A 16,962-nucleotide genomic window follows, 5' to 3' on the forward strand; every position below is an offset into this window, starting at 1 on the left:
GTGGGGACAGCAAAGCATCACATTCATGACCTATTTGAGAGCTTCCAGGGGGCACCTGGCTCACAACTGTTGAAAACTGATTGCTGGACTAAATGAGCCTTTGGCTTGAGCCAGCATTTCTTGGGTCAGGGATGGGGAAATTTTTGGGCCCTCCAGACTCTGCTGGGCTGCAACATCCACTATCCTTACCCATTGGCCCTACTGGCTGGGGCTGATGGGAGTTGAAGTCCAACAACACCTGGAGGGCCACCGACTTTCCCTGTCTTAAGTCAGTTTGTCGTTTCCTTTCCAAACACCCTAGTTTTAATCTGATTATATTGGGAGGGGGGGAATCCTTCTTTGCTGTAGATGGTAATGTGTTTTTCAGACCTACTGTTAGGTGACCCAGGTACGTGACTGTTTTGCAGCCAAGCCAGAAAGAAACAAGGGTGTGGAGGAAAAAGAAAGAGTAATGTTTGTTCAATAGAAAACAATGCTAAAAACCCCTGAGGAGGTGGAATGTAAATATAGCTGACTGGATATCATTGCACTGACATCATGAGATTCCTTCATTCAAGTGCTTTGCTCCCAAAGAGATAAATTAATTAAAATAACTTTAGGCATCCCTCCCAATCACCCTTACTATTTAATTAAAATTGGGTGGCTATTGCTTTCTGGAGAGGCTTCAGCTGAACGTTAGAGAAGTGATCTAAACACTTGCGTACAAGGGAATGGTGATGTGGGGTACTGCTGCAGTCAAAGTTTCACAGGCAGGGAAGAAGAGAGAGAGAGAGAGAGAGAGAGAGAGAGAGAGAGAGAGAGAGAGAGAGAGAAGGAGGTAGTGTCAATTTCTTTTTGCAGTGAGTTCGTGGGACACTTTTGGCTAATCCCGAAAAGGCTCCAACCAGAATGTCGTCAACACATGGGTCATCTGAGCATGTGAGTAGCTGATGCGTAAGTCAGCCAAATTGCGCATTCTGGTTTGTTTGTTTGGGACTGGGGCGGTTGTTTTTCCCCAGCCTTTCTGTTCTTGGCATAGTGGTTTTGATTTTCTCCTTTTTGTTGCTGTCCGTGGCACCTGTCTTTGTAATAAATTAAGTGCCCAGCCGCCTTTGATGAACCCCAGGGGAAGGAGTTGGAAGGTTATTGTATGATGACATGCCCTTTTGACAACAGCTATGCGCATGAAACAGGCACTCATTAAAATCTATTAGTTTTTATGGTGAAAACTGATCCATGATTCCCAGCCAGTGCTTTTCTCTCTCTTTTAAACAGATCTTTGCATTTTCCATACAGGCACATACAAAATAAAATTTAAGGGAGTTCAGGGAATCACAAAACCCCCACTGTACAGGAGCAGGTCTGTAAAAGCATAAATACATTTTTATTTCAATATTTTTATACCACCTTTCAGGGCCAAAGCAACCGTCTCAGAAGGCAGTTTGCAACATAAAATCATTATACAACAGGTTAAAAGTCAAATACAAAATTCACAATAATAACCATCTAAAACCATTTCCTTCTGAAATCAGCAGTAAGATTGCAGCAACAGTTAAAACTATGACTGAGCAGCAGAAAACAGAATCATAATCAGTTCAAAGTGTGTGTAAAGAGTCAGGTCTTTGGAGATTGTTTACAATCAGTCACCAAGGGAGCCAATTGAACCTTCTATGGGAAGGAGTTAAGAACAGAAGAGTCTAAGTCCTGCTGGATCAGGCCAGAGACCTATTCAGTCCAGCATTCTGTTCTCCCAGTGGCCATCTAGAGTTACACAATGATGGGGCTGCTACTGAGAAGGCCCTTTTGTGTCTACCAGCCTGAAGGACTCATGGCCCAGGCCGTTGCGCTCAATTTTAGTTTACTAAATGACTTATGCTTATAAAACTGAAAACAAATTTCAAGTGTCCTGCTATGGTCATCTCCACTGCAGAAAGTCTCCCAATTTCCATTTTTTCACATTTCTACATCCAAAAAGCCACAGTTCATTTTCTATTTCTGGAAAAGTTTAAATGACAGATTTCTGCTGGGGTAGGAATGAATAAGGGGTTCACAGTTCACGAATGAAGTGGCAAAAGGAAATTTGTACTTTGGTCTCAACAGTTTTGCAATGAAAATAGGAGGTACAAGAACAAAAAAATTTGTTCTGAAATAGCCACGCATCATCTGCTTCCATTAATTATGTAATTGGAACGTGTGGCTTGATAAAATAGTGCTCAAAAAAGACAAAAGTGGCTGGGAATGAGAAGAGATCCACCCCCCCCTTTTGTAACCTTTCTCTTTTGCCTTTCAAGCCATCCTCAGGGTGGCTTAAACTTTGCAATTGCTTCCCCGTTGTTCTCAAGTGTTTGCTTGAACTCTGTGAACCACATCACGTGTGCTGGTGTTTATATTTACACAGGCTGCTCTGCAAGTTCTCTGTTTGTCTTGCCACCACATCTATATGGCTTGGCAGGAGCCCGGGCAGCTTGGTTTCGACTGCATATAAATCAGCTCCCCCTCTCTGCCACCCCAATCCATCAGTGTTTCCATGAGTTGATCTTTCCTGATTTTAATTTCTTTTCTTTTCTGAAGAGCCTAGGGGCACACCAGTGTCAATCTGCTATTGAACTTTTGCTTCCTAGGATGTCATAGGCTCCTTGCCAATCTCACAAGTTATTAGTCATGCTTCATAATGCAGTCCAGAGTTCAGCAAAGCTTGCTCTCAAGTAAGTGTGCATAGGAGTGTCTCCTAACTGTGTAATGGGACTTACATCCAGGCCAGGTAAGTGTGTATAGGACTGCAGTCTAAGGATGTTTGGACACAAAGGGGTCATTCAGATAAGAACGTTGGAGGATTCCGTTGAAAATGGACCATCAAGCCAATTTCCTTCTATCTGACTTCTGTTTGACTTCCATCATGGCACAGACTCTTGTTATGAATGTTTTCTACCTTAGTTTTCTATAAGTTTTTTAGTTTGTTTATTTTTTTTAAAGAAAGAAATATGCATGCAGTGGGGCATATACAACTTACCCATGGTGCCAAAGCCAAAGACTGAAAGTAAAGTTTCATATATTGATGGGAATCTTAGGGCTGGATTCAACTAACCTGGTGCACTAGTGGAAGCCAGCCCAAAGCACAATGGGATCGTCCCCCCACTCCTCCCCTCTCCATGTCGCCCCACGCTCTCCTCCGGGAAAACTGGGAGAACCCCCAGAACAGGCAAGAGGGGGGAAGAGCCAGTGTGGTGGTGTGGTTAAGAGCGGTAGATTCGTAATCTGGGGAACCGGGTTCGATTCCCTGCTCCTCCACATGCAGCTGCTGGGTGACCTTGGGCCAGTCACACTTCTCTGAAGTCTCTCAGCCCCACTCACCTCACAGAGTGTTTGTTGTGGGGTAGGAAGGGAAAGGAGAATGTTAGCCGCTTTGAGACTCCTTCGGGTAGTGATAAAGCGGGATATCAAATCGAAAATAATAATAATAAAAAAGAGAGCAGAGATCATTCCTTCGGGCAAGCAGAAATGCTTGCACTGACAGAACAATCTCTTTAGCATGTCAGTTAATTACAGGTAAATGGAGGTGTAAATTGCTTTGCGAGTTACGTTATATACATTTTATTCATTGATGCATAATGCTGTCAAGAAAGGGACCACATTGCTTTTCTTTTTCTCTGAAGCGTTGTTTGTTTACTTTGTGTGTGTATAAGTTGTATGTTGCCAGAGGCAGCGCATATGCACTAAAATTCCAATCCTAATCATATCTACTCAGAAGTAAGTATCTGAAGAAGTATGCATGCACACGAAAGCTTATACTCAGAACAAACTTAGTTGGTGCTACTGGACATTTTTTATTTATTTTTATTTGTTTTGACTGCATCAGACCAACACAGCTACCTACCTGAATCTGTACTCAGAAGTAAGTACAGTGGTACCTCGGGTTACAGACGCTTCAGGTTACAGACTCTGCTAACTCAGAAATAGTACCTCGGGTTAAGAACTTTGCTTCAGGATGAGAACAGAAATCGTGCTCCAGCGGCACGGCGGCAGCAGGAGGCCCCATTAGCTAAAGTGATGCTTCAGGTTAAGAACAGTTTCAGGTTAAGAACGGACCTCCAGAACGAATTAACTACTTAACCCGAGGTACCACTGTAGTACTGAATTCAGTGGGGTTTACTCGCAGGTAAGTGGGATTATGATTGCAGCCTCAATCTGCTTCCTACGGTAAGTTTCAAATGCATTATTCAGCATTGTTCTTTTCAGGTGAAAGGCAGTGGTCTCTTTTGTTGCCTGTTGACTTTTAACTGTTTGTCTCAGTTAAGGTTTGGGGATTTCATGCTGTCAAGCACAAACTCATGTTTAATACAAGCATTCAAAACATAAATCATCTTGAGTGTTATGTTTCAGCAGATGCGCACACATGGCCGTTTTCTGCATAAAATATGCATTTATGAAATAAAATGTTGCATTGCAAACAGCTTATGTAAGTAGAAGTGGCACTATGCTGAGTGAAGGAGTGCATAGTTAAACTGTGGAACTCACTCCCACAGGAGGCAGTGATGACCACCAATCTAGATAGCTTTAAACAAGGATTAGCTAAATTCATGGAGGAGAGGGCTGTGCTCTGCCTCCACAGTCGGAGGCAGCTGTGCTTCTGACTACTGGTGGTTGGAAACCACAGAAAGGGTGGGGTGTGTGCTCTTGTGCTCAGGTTCTGCTTTTGGATTTCCCACAGGCATCTGGTTGGTCACTGTGAGAACAGGATGCTGGACTAGATGGGCCATTGGCCTGACCCAGGAGGCTCTTTTTATTGTCTTATGCTCCTGTAAAATGTTTAATATGCCCACAGGAATTCATACAACCCAGGACAGAAAGATCGGAATATATCAGCAAGATGCTAAACTGTCTTTCCCTGGTGCCTGGATGAGGAAAATGAAACTGGGTTACATTTATACTGAACTTTGAAATCAAGATAGGAAGACTACATTCAGTAGAAACAGCTGCTGGTAAAAAAAAAAGCTAGGTTGTGCTCAGGTGAGGTGCAAAAGGAAGTAAGAGTGTAATGATGATGATGATGATGATGATGATGATGATGATAATTTATTATTATTTATACCCCGCCCATCTGGCTGGGTTTCCCTAGCCACTCTGGGCAGCTTCCAACAGAATATTAAAATACAACAATCAATTAAACATTTAAAGCTTCCCCAAACAGGGCTGCATTCAGATGTCTTCTAAAAGTCTGGTAGTTGTTTTTCTCTTTGACATCTGGTGGGAGGGCATTCCACAGGGCGGGTGCTACTACCGAGAAGGCCCTCTGCCTGGTTCCCTGTAACTTGGCTTCTTGAAGTGAGGGAACCGCCAGAAGGCCCTTGGCGCTGGACCTCAGTGTCTGGGCAGAACGATGGGGGTGGAGACGCTCCCTCAGGTATACTGGGCTGAGGCCATTTAGGGCTTTAAAGGTCAGCACCAACACTTTGAATTGTGCTCGGAAACGTACTGGGAGCCAGTGTAGGTCTTTCAAGACCAGTGTTATGTGGACTTGGCCGCTCCCAGTCACCAGTCTAGCTGCTGCATCCTATCGACCAAAATATCACTACTGCACATGGCAAAAAGATGCCAATGAGCTTCAACACTAGCAGCGTCTTTTGTATACTGTGAGTTATTTATTTCAACTTAAAACAATTTTCTGAAGATGATATATCGGTTGAGCAAAGGGTAAGAGAGACCCGTATCTTGATTCTGGCTGCTCACTCTCTCCTTTGTTGTTATTTGCCAGTGTCACTCACTTTACATCAATCTGTAGCAGCTGTCTTTGGCCACACTGGTTAGCACAAAGCTGTGCCAAAGAGGTATGATCTACAAGAAATGACGTAAAATGGAAGTGCTCCTGAATGAGGAAGCAGCAGGTAGTTCTCAGAACTGGTGTTGACTTGGGGGGGGGGGCGGCGGCTTCAGAACATTTCAGAACACTATCTGGTCTATGTCCAGGCATATTCCCAGAGGTGTGTGTGTAGGGGGGCTTTTCACTTGTGGGAGGCAACTCCAGTCATGTCCGTTGGCTGTGATGTGGTGCTTGGGATGTCTGGTGGTACTGAGGTGGGCTTCTTTCCTGACTGTCTCCTCAGCCCCTGACCCTGGCTCCAGATTGGTGCTTCCTTGTCCTCTGGGCCACCCCCCCCCAAAAAAATCTGATTCCACCACTTCTACATTCTCATTTCAATCCTCCTCCTGCTCTGATCCAACCAACCAAGATGTCTCCATAGGACTCATGGCACTGCCAGAGGGAGTGCTTCATCACTGCATCTAAGCTCCCAAGCCTATGAGAAACCATTGTTTTGGATGGGGTGGGGTGGGGGGTGGGCTGCCATCACATTGAAAAGTTTCTCTCTGCAATCATGAAGATTGCAGATTTGTAGAATCATCAATGCAGGAGGGAATTCTTCTGTTTTATGTTTATGCAGCCATTTTAATTATTCCCTCTCCCAAAGAGACAGGTGGATTTTATGCAGATTACACCCATCAAGATCTCATAGCTTTGGGCAGCAGTTCCCTCCTGTTCCTTGTCCCTTCCACCCACCCCCAAAATTGGAAATATGTGGATCTGATGTTCAGATCAGAGGTGCTTCCCAATGGGAACCAAAGTGCCCTCTCCTGATCCTTGCAAGCTTGGACCAAGTTGGTCATCAGTCATCTACTTCCACTGGAAATAAGAGAGAGAGAAAAGAAGAGGGACTGTTATCCCTGAAAAAGTGATATGTGCACATTTCATAAAGCCAATGAAACAGTGTAACAGCAGGCCTGAAGTCAGGATTCCTATAAAATGTTATATGACGCAGAAGTCGAGAAAGATTTTTTTTTTTTTGGTTAAGAGCTACCGGATGTGGCAAAACAATTAGCTAGCCACAAAACAGAGAGGGTGTCATGGACCATCTGCATGAACTCCCTGTGTCTGACTGGAAAAGCCTCTTTCTGTTGAATTCCTAGGAATCCCATTGAGACCCCTTTGGACCTTTTGACGCTTAAACCTGCAGTCTTGCTGTTGCCTTCCACCCCACCCCCATTAAAGGTTTCTGGCTTTTCCAACTATCGTCCAACTTTGCTCACAATGGAGCCAGAGCTGCCACTTTAGGAACCAGCTAACCACACAGAAGTGAACTTGTAAAGGTCAAACAAATCATGAGAATGCTGGATAAGATTTTGCTTGCTTTTTTTTTGAAGCTATATCTGGAGGGAAATATGATATACTTACATGAATGCACATCTATTAAATGTCTGGGAACTTTTTGATGGCTGCAGTTTGTTGGCACTGAAATAAAAACTCGGGGAGGAAACAAATGCCGGCTTCAGAACAGGCCAGGCAAGCTCATGGTTCAGCATATTAGTAAAAGGAATTTTACAGGGCTGGTGCCGGAAATTTCCGTCCAACAATTCTCTGCGTTGGTTCTGTTCCTTATTTATTGATTACACGTTCATCGCACCCTGCCTCTACTGAGCTCAGGGTAGCGCACACCCTCCCCATTTTATCCTCACAACAACTGTGTGAGGTAAGTTGAGTTATCACCTGAGAGCAACCAGTGAGCTTCATGGCGGCTGAGTCGGAATTTGAACCATACATTACACAAGCTTGCTGTGTTGTCATCTCAGGCTTGTAGTGTGTGAAATGGAAACTGAGACTGTGTGTAGGAAGTGTTTGTTTGAACCAGGATATATTTACAAATGGCCATGCTTTCCACAATATAGCATTTGCCCTCCAACCCAATTTGGGGGCTCTTATTGGCCCTGATGATATCCAGGCTGACCAGAAGAACACCCAGCCCAGAGTCACCCACAAAGCAGTTTTGGGTGGGTCTAATGTTGGGTTAATGTTTTTAAAACTCTAATATATTTCTTAATTAATAGCTATTTAAAAATAGTATTTTCCAAAAAGAAACCAAAAGGAAAGCAGTCAAACAATGCAAACTATATCATAAGAAACCAAGACAACATGTTATGTGCATATAAGTAACGGAGGGGAAGGGAAGAAAGGGAAGTGGGGGGAACAGGATGGCTGGTGACCCAGTCTGACCCAGTGCTCAGACATTTAAGTAAACAGATCAGTATAAAGGTAAAGGTAAAGGGACCCCTGACTGTTAAGTCCAGTCGCAGACGACTCTGGGGTTGTGGCGCTCATCTCGCCTTATTGGCCGAGGGAACTGGCGTTTGCTCGCAGACAGCTTCTGGGTCATGTGGCCAGCATGACTAAGCTGCTTCTGGCAAACCAGAGCAGCGCATGAAAACGCTGTTTACCTTCCCACCGGAGCGGTACCTATTTATCTACTTGCACTTTGATGTGCTTTCGAACTGCTAGGTTGGCAGGAGATGGGACTAAGCAATGGGAGCTCACCCCGTCGCGGGGATTCGAACCGCCCACCTTCTGATCGGCAAGCCCTAGGCCCTGTGGTTTAGACCACAGCGCCACCTGCGTCCAAATACCAAATAATTCTGCACCTTTCTTTTTAATCCTATTTAAACATAAAGTCAGGAGGGGGGAGCAGGGGAAGAAGGAACTGATGCCTTTCCTTTCCCACCCTCCTGTTTCAGAGCAGGAGGGTTCCATCCTGCAGGGGGTCCCTCTGCAAGCTTGTTTCCCTGTGGCAGACACTCAGGTGAAGTAGACCCCTGTAGCCTATCTGCCTGATGACCTACTTCTTGACAACGCTGGGTCACTCTGGGTGGCCTGATCCACCCAGGATGAGCCTGAGCCCGATTCGGCTCAAGCCCTGATCCCCACATAATGACCTGATTTTGTTTGGGATTCAGCTGAATCTGGTGTTTATTTACTCTTTTTATTAATATGAATATTAGAGTGCACCAGATGAAATTATCAGGCAACAATTTTGCAAGTGGAAACATTTCTCTTAATAGGTTGCAGCTGTGTGGCCAAGGACAGCAATGTGGCTGGGTTTGCACACAGTCTCTGTGCATTGCAGTGGGGTAAGTCCATGAAACTGAGTGGACTTCCAAGTAACCATGCAAAGAATAGACTAGGAGACAAATTGAAGTCAGAAGGCGCTGCCTGTAAATAGCAAACTGTTGGAAGATGGAATTTTGTAATCAACAGAGCATGGCGTGCTCTTTATTAGCTTGGTCCTCCCCTCCTTTCTAGATCTTGGCCATGGTGATGACTCTGCAATGGTGTCTCTGTAGTTCACAGGCCAAACTAGCAGAAATAAAACCAGAGTAAGGGGCACCAACCCAAAACTAATGGTGTATCTACACCTGGCATTGCTTCCTGCCTTTCTTGTTGGGTGCTCGGTAGTGAACTTGTCTGATGTGGACATGCCTTACATTCTTACTTAGACTTACCCAGAACAAGTTGCCATTAGGGACAGTCCGGTGAGTTAGATGGACTTTTGATCTCATCCATTTAAGCTGTTTTGATCTGATCCATTCCAGCTCTTTATCCTACCTCCCTGACCCAAACTTAAATGTACCCTCTTTCCAGAAGCAAGGCTCCTGTTGTGTCCAGAAGGAATCTGAAGCTTTGCAAAATGGCACAACAGTTTGCAACCCACTTCTTCTAACCATGTGTGGAAACCTCTTTCAAGCATTCACTGGAGTGCAGGGCTGTTCATCTCAACCCTAACAGCAGGAAACATGTTTATGGCTTTCTGTTGTTCCTGTTTGTGCATTTTATACAGCCTCTATCATATTTTATTAGAACAGTTTAACAAGGCCTTTGGGGATTAGTCCAAAAAATAAAAATAAAATCCAGCTGAGTGCGTGAGAGAGGAAGAGGCTATGTCTGCCTTATCTACCTGTTATTCATATTTTTTTAATGTGCTTTTAGATTCTAGACTCTCTTCTTTGTTACATTTATTTAGCAGCTTTTATTTTACATTTATTTAACAGCTGGAGCATCTATATTTCCAAAGATATAATGTGCTGCATGCAGATTGGAGTGAACACGTCTGCGATGGGAATAAAAATATCTTAGAATAGCTTTCTGTGCACATGTTGTCAAGTTAATTAAATGCAGTGGATGGCCTAGAAAAATTTACAATCTTATAGTGATGGTTCCCTATCAAGGAATTGGAATAATAATGAGCTATGTTAGGAGTACTCATGTACATAATAATTATCCATATGCTGGGAGTGTGCACTGGCCACAAGGGTTGATCTTTATCTGTAGCTTTGAGAAGTAGCCCGAAGTGCTTCAGAGCTACTCCGCGCCTTTCCAATTTGACTCGCTATTCAGGAACAAATTAATTCTGTTAAAAACAAAACTTTGGTTTCTCCCCATTTACTATACTGGAGAAACAAAAAACAGTTATAACATTTTCCCTTTCTACAGAAGCGGAAGAAATTTGCAGGTATAGCAGTCCCTGCAAAGTAACCTAAGGTTGACAAATTGTTGAAAGGTATATCCAGGAGTTTTCATGTAGGGCTCCTTTAAAGTTTGATATTTTGTGAACAAATGAAAATTTAATGAGCAGGGTTCACTTAACCAGCCCTGCAGTGGAAGCTTTGCACATGGTATTATGTTTCCACAATGGTTTTTTGTCTGTTTGTTTTTTACTCCCTCTCCTTCCCCTGTGCCCTCCCTGAAATTGGCTTAAAGTATCAGAAGAAAAACATGTGATAGGAGTGGGAGATTGGGTGGGATCATGCTATCTGGCAAGTGCAATACTTGTGCAGACAGAATGACTCTTCCGAGCATGACATTGAATTCCATCTTATAACTTTTTCAGCCCTGAGAAAAAAGGGTAAAGGGACCCCTGACCGTTAAGTCCAGTCATGGACAACTCTGGGGTTGCGGTGCTCATCTCGCTTTACTGGCCGAGGGAGCCGGCGTACAGCTTCAGGGTCATGCGGCCAGCATGACTAAGCCGCTTCTGGCGAACTGGAGCAGCACATGGAAACGCCATTTACCTTCCCACTGGAGCGGTACCTATTTATCTACTTGTACTTTGACATGCTTTTGAACTGCTAGGGTGGCAGGAGCAGGGACCGAGCAACAGGAGCTCACCCCCATCGTGGGAATTCGAACTGCTGACCTTCAGATCAGCAAGCCCTAGGCTCTGTGGTTTAGACCACAGCACCACCCGTGTCCCTGAGAGGTAGGTCAGTATTATTCCTATACTGCAGATGGGGGTGGAGGGGATGGAAGATAGTGGGACCCCCACTCTGTTCATAGCTAAGATATGTGTCAATTTCCTACTTCACATGGTATTGCCAGGTCACCAACCTGGAGAACTGCATTCTATTGAAAGCTAACAATGCAACCCAAAGAGGGAACCTATAGGTGCTCACTGCATAGGACGTAAGGTTAGGAAGCAGAAGACCAAGAAGGAAGGAGGAATGGGGAGGAGGGCAATAGTTTTCTTTGTTTTTATTGGAGAGGCTGTCGCTCAGTGGTTCAGTAGGAGCTTTGCATAAAAATGGTCCCAGGTTTAGTCCTGATTGGAAGGCTGTGATGAAAGAAATTCATTTACAATAGCCCTTGCAATGTAGTCCACAGTTAATATTGCAGGTCAGAGGATGGACTGAGGCTGGTTTGGATTTCCACTCCTCAGTCCCCCATGCAAAATACCCCTCAGGTTATAGCAAATATATATCTGCTTAAATTGCTCATTCAGACAAACTCCCAGCACAAATGCATGCAGAAGCCCTCAGTTGTTTGTGCTAGCCGTGAAAGAGGGATGTTTGTGTGTGGCTTAGTCAGTATGAGGTTTGAGAAAAATCTACTGCTGGAGAGATGCAAAAATTAAGCCTAACCAGTATGATAAATAAGAGACAGTGAAAGCAAATGGTGGATTGGAGGCAATAGGGGAGAGAGTCAGTGTGAGAAAAACCTGGGACTGGGTAGGGAAAGGAAGCTGACTTATCAAGAGAAAGAGACAGAAACTCAGCCAGCCAGCATCTGGGAGCTACAAAGGGACAAAGCAGGCCAAACTGCAGCAATGTGATATTCTGCACTGGACAATTTGAAGTTATTGTTAAGAGCAAGGAGGGAAAGAAAACAAAGAATGAATGGAAAAAGAAGAGGGAACCGAAAACCTTGCTGGCCAGTTCATCTTCAGAAATAGCTGTCTGGGAAATGATGAAGGCATCTGGTTGGTCTCTGTAAAATACAGGATACTGAGCTACATAGGCCTTTGGCTTGATCCACCAAGCCTTATGTTCTTAACAGCTTCATTCAAATCTCGAAGGCACTGGTGCTTTCTTTAAATTCCACATATGAAGGAGTGTACAACACATTGTTTTCCAGCCCCCCCCCCAACAGAAATTGTCTCACTTTTGAGCCTCCCTGCAAACTCACAAGGGATGGTGGGAGCAAACTAGGGTTGCCATATGTCCTCTTTTTTCGGGACACGTCCTCCTTTTCATGGGTAGAATCATCATAGTGATCCATAGGCAACCCTAAAATGCACGGGGTGCCATTTGTCTGAAAAAGTAATCTCAGGCTAATGAAAATGTGGCCAGCGCATCCAGTTTTCTGCACAGAGGAAGCTTGGAAGTTTTGTCTCTCATTGTTGAGAAATACACTGCACATTCAAGAAAGCCAATGCAGCCAGTATTGCAATGAAGGAAAGATGTGACCCTTGGACTCTTTAGGGGTTGTGTGGTCTGTCAGGCTTAGGAGCCAACCAGACTCCAGAAGTTCTGCACTCCCAGAGTCAGTGTGTCACTTGACCTAGTCAGCAGCACAGACGGGAATTTAAGTAAAAATGAGTCTAGTGAGGGCTTTGGAAGGAATAAGACAGGACTCTGCAAGTTGATATATCTTCATAATATGTAGTAGAGTTTGATTATAAAGATGCACACAATAAAATGAAAGGAAAACCCATTGTGGGCTCAGTCAAGTGGGATAAGTAAACCCTGAAACTGAAGTGAAGAGTTTTCCAAAACACTGGGGCTCAGTAAAAGCTACATTTTATTATGTTTTACTGTATGACCACCACATATTATTTCTACAGCATCTTCAGCATGCAGGGCAGTTTTATACCACAGAAGGCTCTCTGGCGTAATATTATGTGATATGCAAATCCTTCATTGCACATCACTCCAGGTATCATAGCAGTAACAGTATCAGAGGTAAGAAGACACCTGCCCAAATGCCCTCTTCTTATTCTAGTTTTGGGACACACATTCTGATGGTGCTGATGCCCTGCCCTGCCCTCCTCTCCTCACCATGGCATTGCTGCGCAAACAGCAGGAGCATACAGTGCTATAACAGTTAATGTGACAATGGCATTACATCCCGAGCAAAGGGTGAAGTCTTCTGGCAGTGCCCTGTCTGTCAAACAGTGGACATTCAACAGGGAAAGTGGATGGTGAAACTGAATGCCCTTGGATAATGCATAAGGACCATCCTCAAATCAGAGGATTCAGGCTTGCCATCTTTCTGATGTGCTATTATTCTCTGTGGAGTGCTAGGTTTTCTTTTGGGGAGGCAGAAGCATTCGAACATGCATGCTTACATATCTCACAGCCTGAAATAATAAAATTCAGGAAAGCCCCTTACCATTTTAAAAATTCTGCTGATTGAGTAATGGATCCGGAGAGCTGGATCTATATTTCATTTGCATTGCATAAAATTTCAGTGACATTGTTGTGAATAATCTTCCCAAGCCTCTCTGTTGATTTACCAAAACATGGATGGGTCCCAGTTCAGAATCTGGAATGAATTGTAATCCAGGGATGTGCCCATCCAGTTTATATCTGGTTACATCTGACATTGGCCATCAGGTTCTTCTTACCATTTTAGAAGACCTAGTTTGGTGAAATTCATCATTTTCTTCTTGGGAATTGTCATCTGGCCATTTCAAAGAATGGATACTGGTTTCTGTGTTTTCATCTGCCGAGGCAATTCCCAGACAGTAAAGCATTTTCATTGCATAGCACAGCTTGGGATTCTGGACTCAGCTATGTGTTTGGGAGACAATGTAGACGTAAATGAAAGTGTATCAAAGTCATGCCAGATTGGATTCACCTCACAAGCTGCCAAACAGCTGCCAACCCTGCTGTGGTCTGGGGCATAGCCAGGCTCTTCAGGGCGGGGTGGCAATTGGTGGGACGGGGGTAAGTATGTAGAGAAATCACGAGGAATTGTGTGGAATTCTCCTCTGGCCAGAATTTTAGAGATGTCCTACTGAGTTCTACGCCCTGCAGCCATACCAATCCGGCTGTCCAGTTAGTGAGGTCTTTAAGAGAGCTGACCCACATTGGGAATGCAATGCAAGCGGCGCTAACAATTAGCAGCTGTTGCATCAGGACTCAGACTAAAGCTATTAGCAAACAGTGGAGATTAAGAAAGTGCAGTGACGCAGGGTGACAAAATGTTTCTGGGAATCTGTAATGGGATATGAAGCTTTTCAATGGGGCTCAGTAATGGATATTTAGCGCGAGCCAGTCATAATAACTGAAACTTATCCCAGCATTTGCTTCCTTAATGGACCAACCGTCCAGTTCTCAACACATGATATGGATGCGAGGGCTGCTTCAGACATTATTAGGACACAATTCCTACACAGACAGCCTGGGACTGATGTAGCACATACTGCAAAGGCGGGGGAACCTCAGGCCTGGGGGCCAAATGCAGCCCCCTGGTCTCTTTATCTGGCTCTTCCCAGGCCACACCTCTCACTGGTCCTGCTCCACATTCTCCTTCTGCCTTTGCTTGGCTACAGAGTGTCCTTGGACTCTGACAATGCCTCTTGCCTGGCTCAAGATATGTGGGATGTATGTGTAGAGAAACCACTGAATTTGTGTGGCTGGAATATAGCCTGCTGAACAAGTTAAGAGTCATATTCATTGCCCCGCCCACTTCTTGCCTCTGGCTCTACCATTGCTGTGTGGCTACCAGATGGTTGCTCACCAACTGGAGTCGATTCCCCACCCCTGGCAAACTGTTTAAGGACATTGCATGAAGCTTAAAGCAGTTGTGTTTGTCCTCACCCTGGCACCACAATTGGTTCATAAGTCAGATGGAAAATCTGCACTGGCTAGAAGATCCTTTTCCATTGCAAATGCCCATTCGTCCCCATCAAAAGCACCCATTAATATAAATGAGAGTCTCAAAGATGAGTTAAGCCTGATATGAGAACATGTTCTACCTGTGTGAGTTGTGAGCCAAGGACACGCCTAGGTTTTATCAGGCAATTTCTGGCACATAATTGTTGCTGGATAGTTCTGCATTCCACAGCTTAGCCCTGAATTCATTAGGAGGCCCTAAACAAGCCACTATTCTCTAGATCTCAGCATTCCAGCACCCCCACCCCAAATCTGAATATTTAGATCTAACTACTGCAATTTAAACAGAAATACAGTACATCTAACCACAGTGGGGAAGACACCAGGTGACTTGTACACCTGTTCCATCTGTTGACCAGGTGCTGCTCATGGCCAAAGGGCAACTTCAAGGCTCCTGCCCACCCTCCCTTCTTAATGTTCCTTTTCTTTAAACCAGACATGGACCAGACAGACCTCAAGTAAAGGGTACCTTCAGTTAGAGGACCTTCAGAGTCGATGACTGTCTTCTGCCCAGTGGGACAGCAAAGCCAAGCAAAGGGCAGCTTGGGCAACTCACATATGAAGTGCACATCAGCCTGAGAGATATTTCATACCAATCCTCTGCCATCGTTGGGAACCCAGATATCCTCAACAAATAGGTCATGGGCCTGTTGCTCATGAAAGCAAAACAGAAAAACCAGTCAAAGGGATCAGGAAGCAAGCGATGGGAAAGGCCTCTGCCAGAGAGCTCCTCCTCCTCATTATTTGACAAAATGTACAAATGGTTTGACCTAGCATATGACAGCTTCCTATGTCCATCATTTCATAGTGACTCTCAGCAAAGTATTCTCCGAGAATGCTGCCCTGCTGCCATTCTGATGACTCCTTATGACTAAGCTGCCCCAAAGATATAGTGGCAATTTAGGAGTGGTTAGTACTAGGTACATGTCAAAGAACCCCTCATGGTTCTCTGGCTGGGCACCAAAGAGGAAAGTCAGCTTTTGTGCCTGTGAAAAGCAGAGAGATACAATTCTCCACTTGCATTTTCACCTGGTTTCAGGTTTCCAGCCAACAGCATCTGATCCATCACAATTTAATGCAGGTGAATTAGCCAAACAACAGGTAAACAAAAGAGGCAAGTCTGCTGTTTCATTTAAATGAGGGGTGGGGAGGGGAAGTTGAAAAGGAAGGAGGAGGTTGGCTGGTAAGTGATGGTTTTTATTTTTGTGGTCTTGCCTATTTGTGTTCCAAGTATTCCTGAGACCCAGTGGAGAGAACACAGCACTGATTTTCAGTGTGCACACTGGGAACTCCAGAACACAACAGACGATTGTTTCGCTCTAGCCATCTACAGTTACCCTTCCCCCTCCTTCTCTGTACAATTTATTATGCATGAGATGTTGGTAATGATCAGGTTCTCTGATAGCACAAATACATTGGAACTGGCCTTTCTTGCCCACTGTTATTGCTTTTGCAGCATGCCCATCAGGAAATAACAACAATCAACCCTCAACTCAGTGGAATAAAAATCCTCTGAATCTTGTAAAATAGAGGTGGGGGACCTGTGTTTCTCCAGAGGTTGCTGGACTACAACTCCCGCCACTTGGACTCTTCAATCAAGTTCCTTCTGCCTATTCTTGCCTACGAGACATGTGCATAGATGCAACAACAACAGCTGTGCTGGGGGGCATAATCCTATTGAGTCAAGGAGCAGGCAGGGGACAAATACATATACAGGATTGGGCAAATTTGTCGGTTTTGGTTTCTCCAATTTTTCCCAATCGTTTTCAGTTTTTCACAGGTCTTGTCTTTTCGAAAACCCATTAGTATTGTAATGCAATTTTCTCCTAATACATACATTTTTGTATAGACTTTTGCCTAATATGTCTATTTTTTAATTTTTGTAAATTACTTCCCCTAACACAATGCATTTTTGTATGTCATTTCCATGCACACTTCCCCCTATTATATGCATTTTTGTAGATGCTACTCAGCTGAAGAACTGCATCAAAA

The sequence above is a fragment of the Podarcis filfolensis genome (genome assembly GCF_964270895.1).
Source record: "Podarcis filfolensis genome assembly, chromosome: 1".
In the NCBI taxonomy this organism is placed as follows: Eukaryota; Metazoa; Chordata; class Lepidosauria; order Squamata; family Lacertidae; genus Podarcis; species Podarcis filfolensis.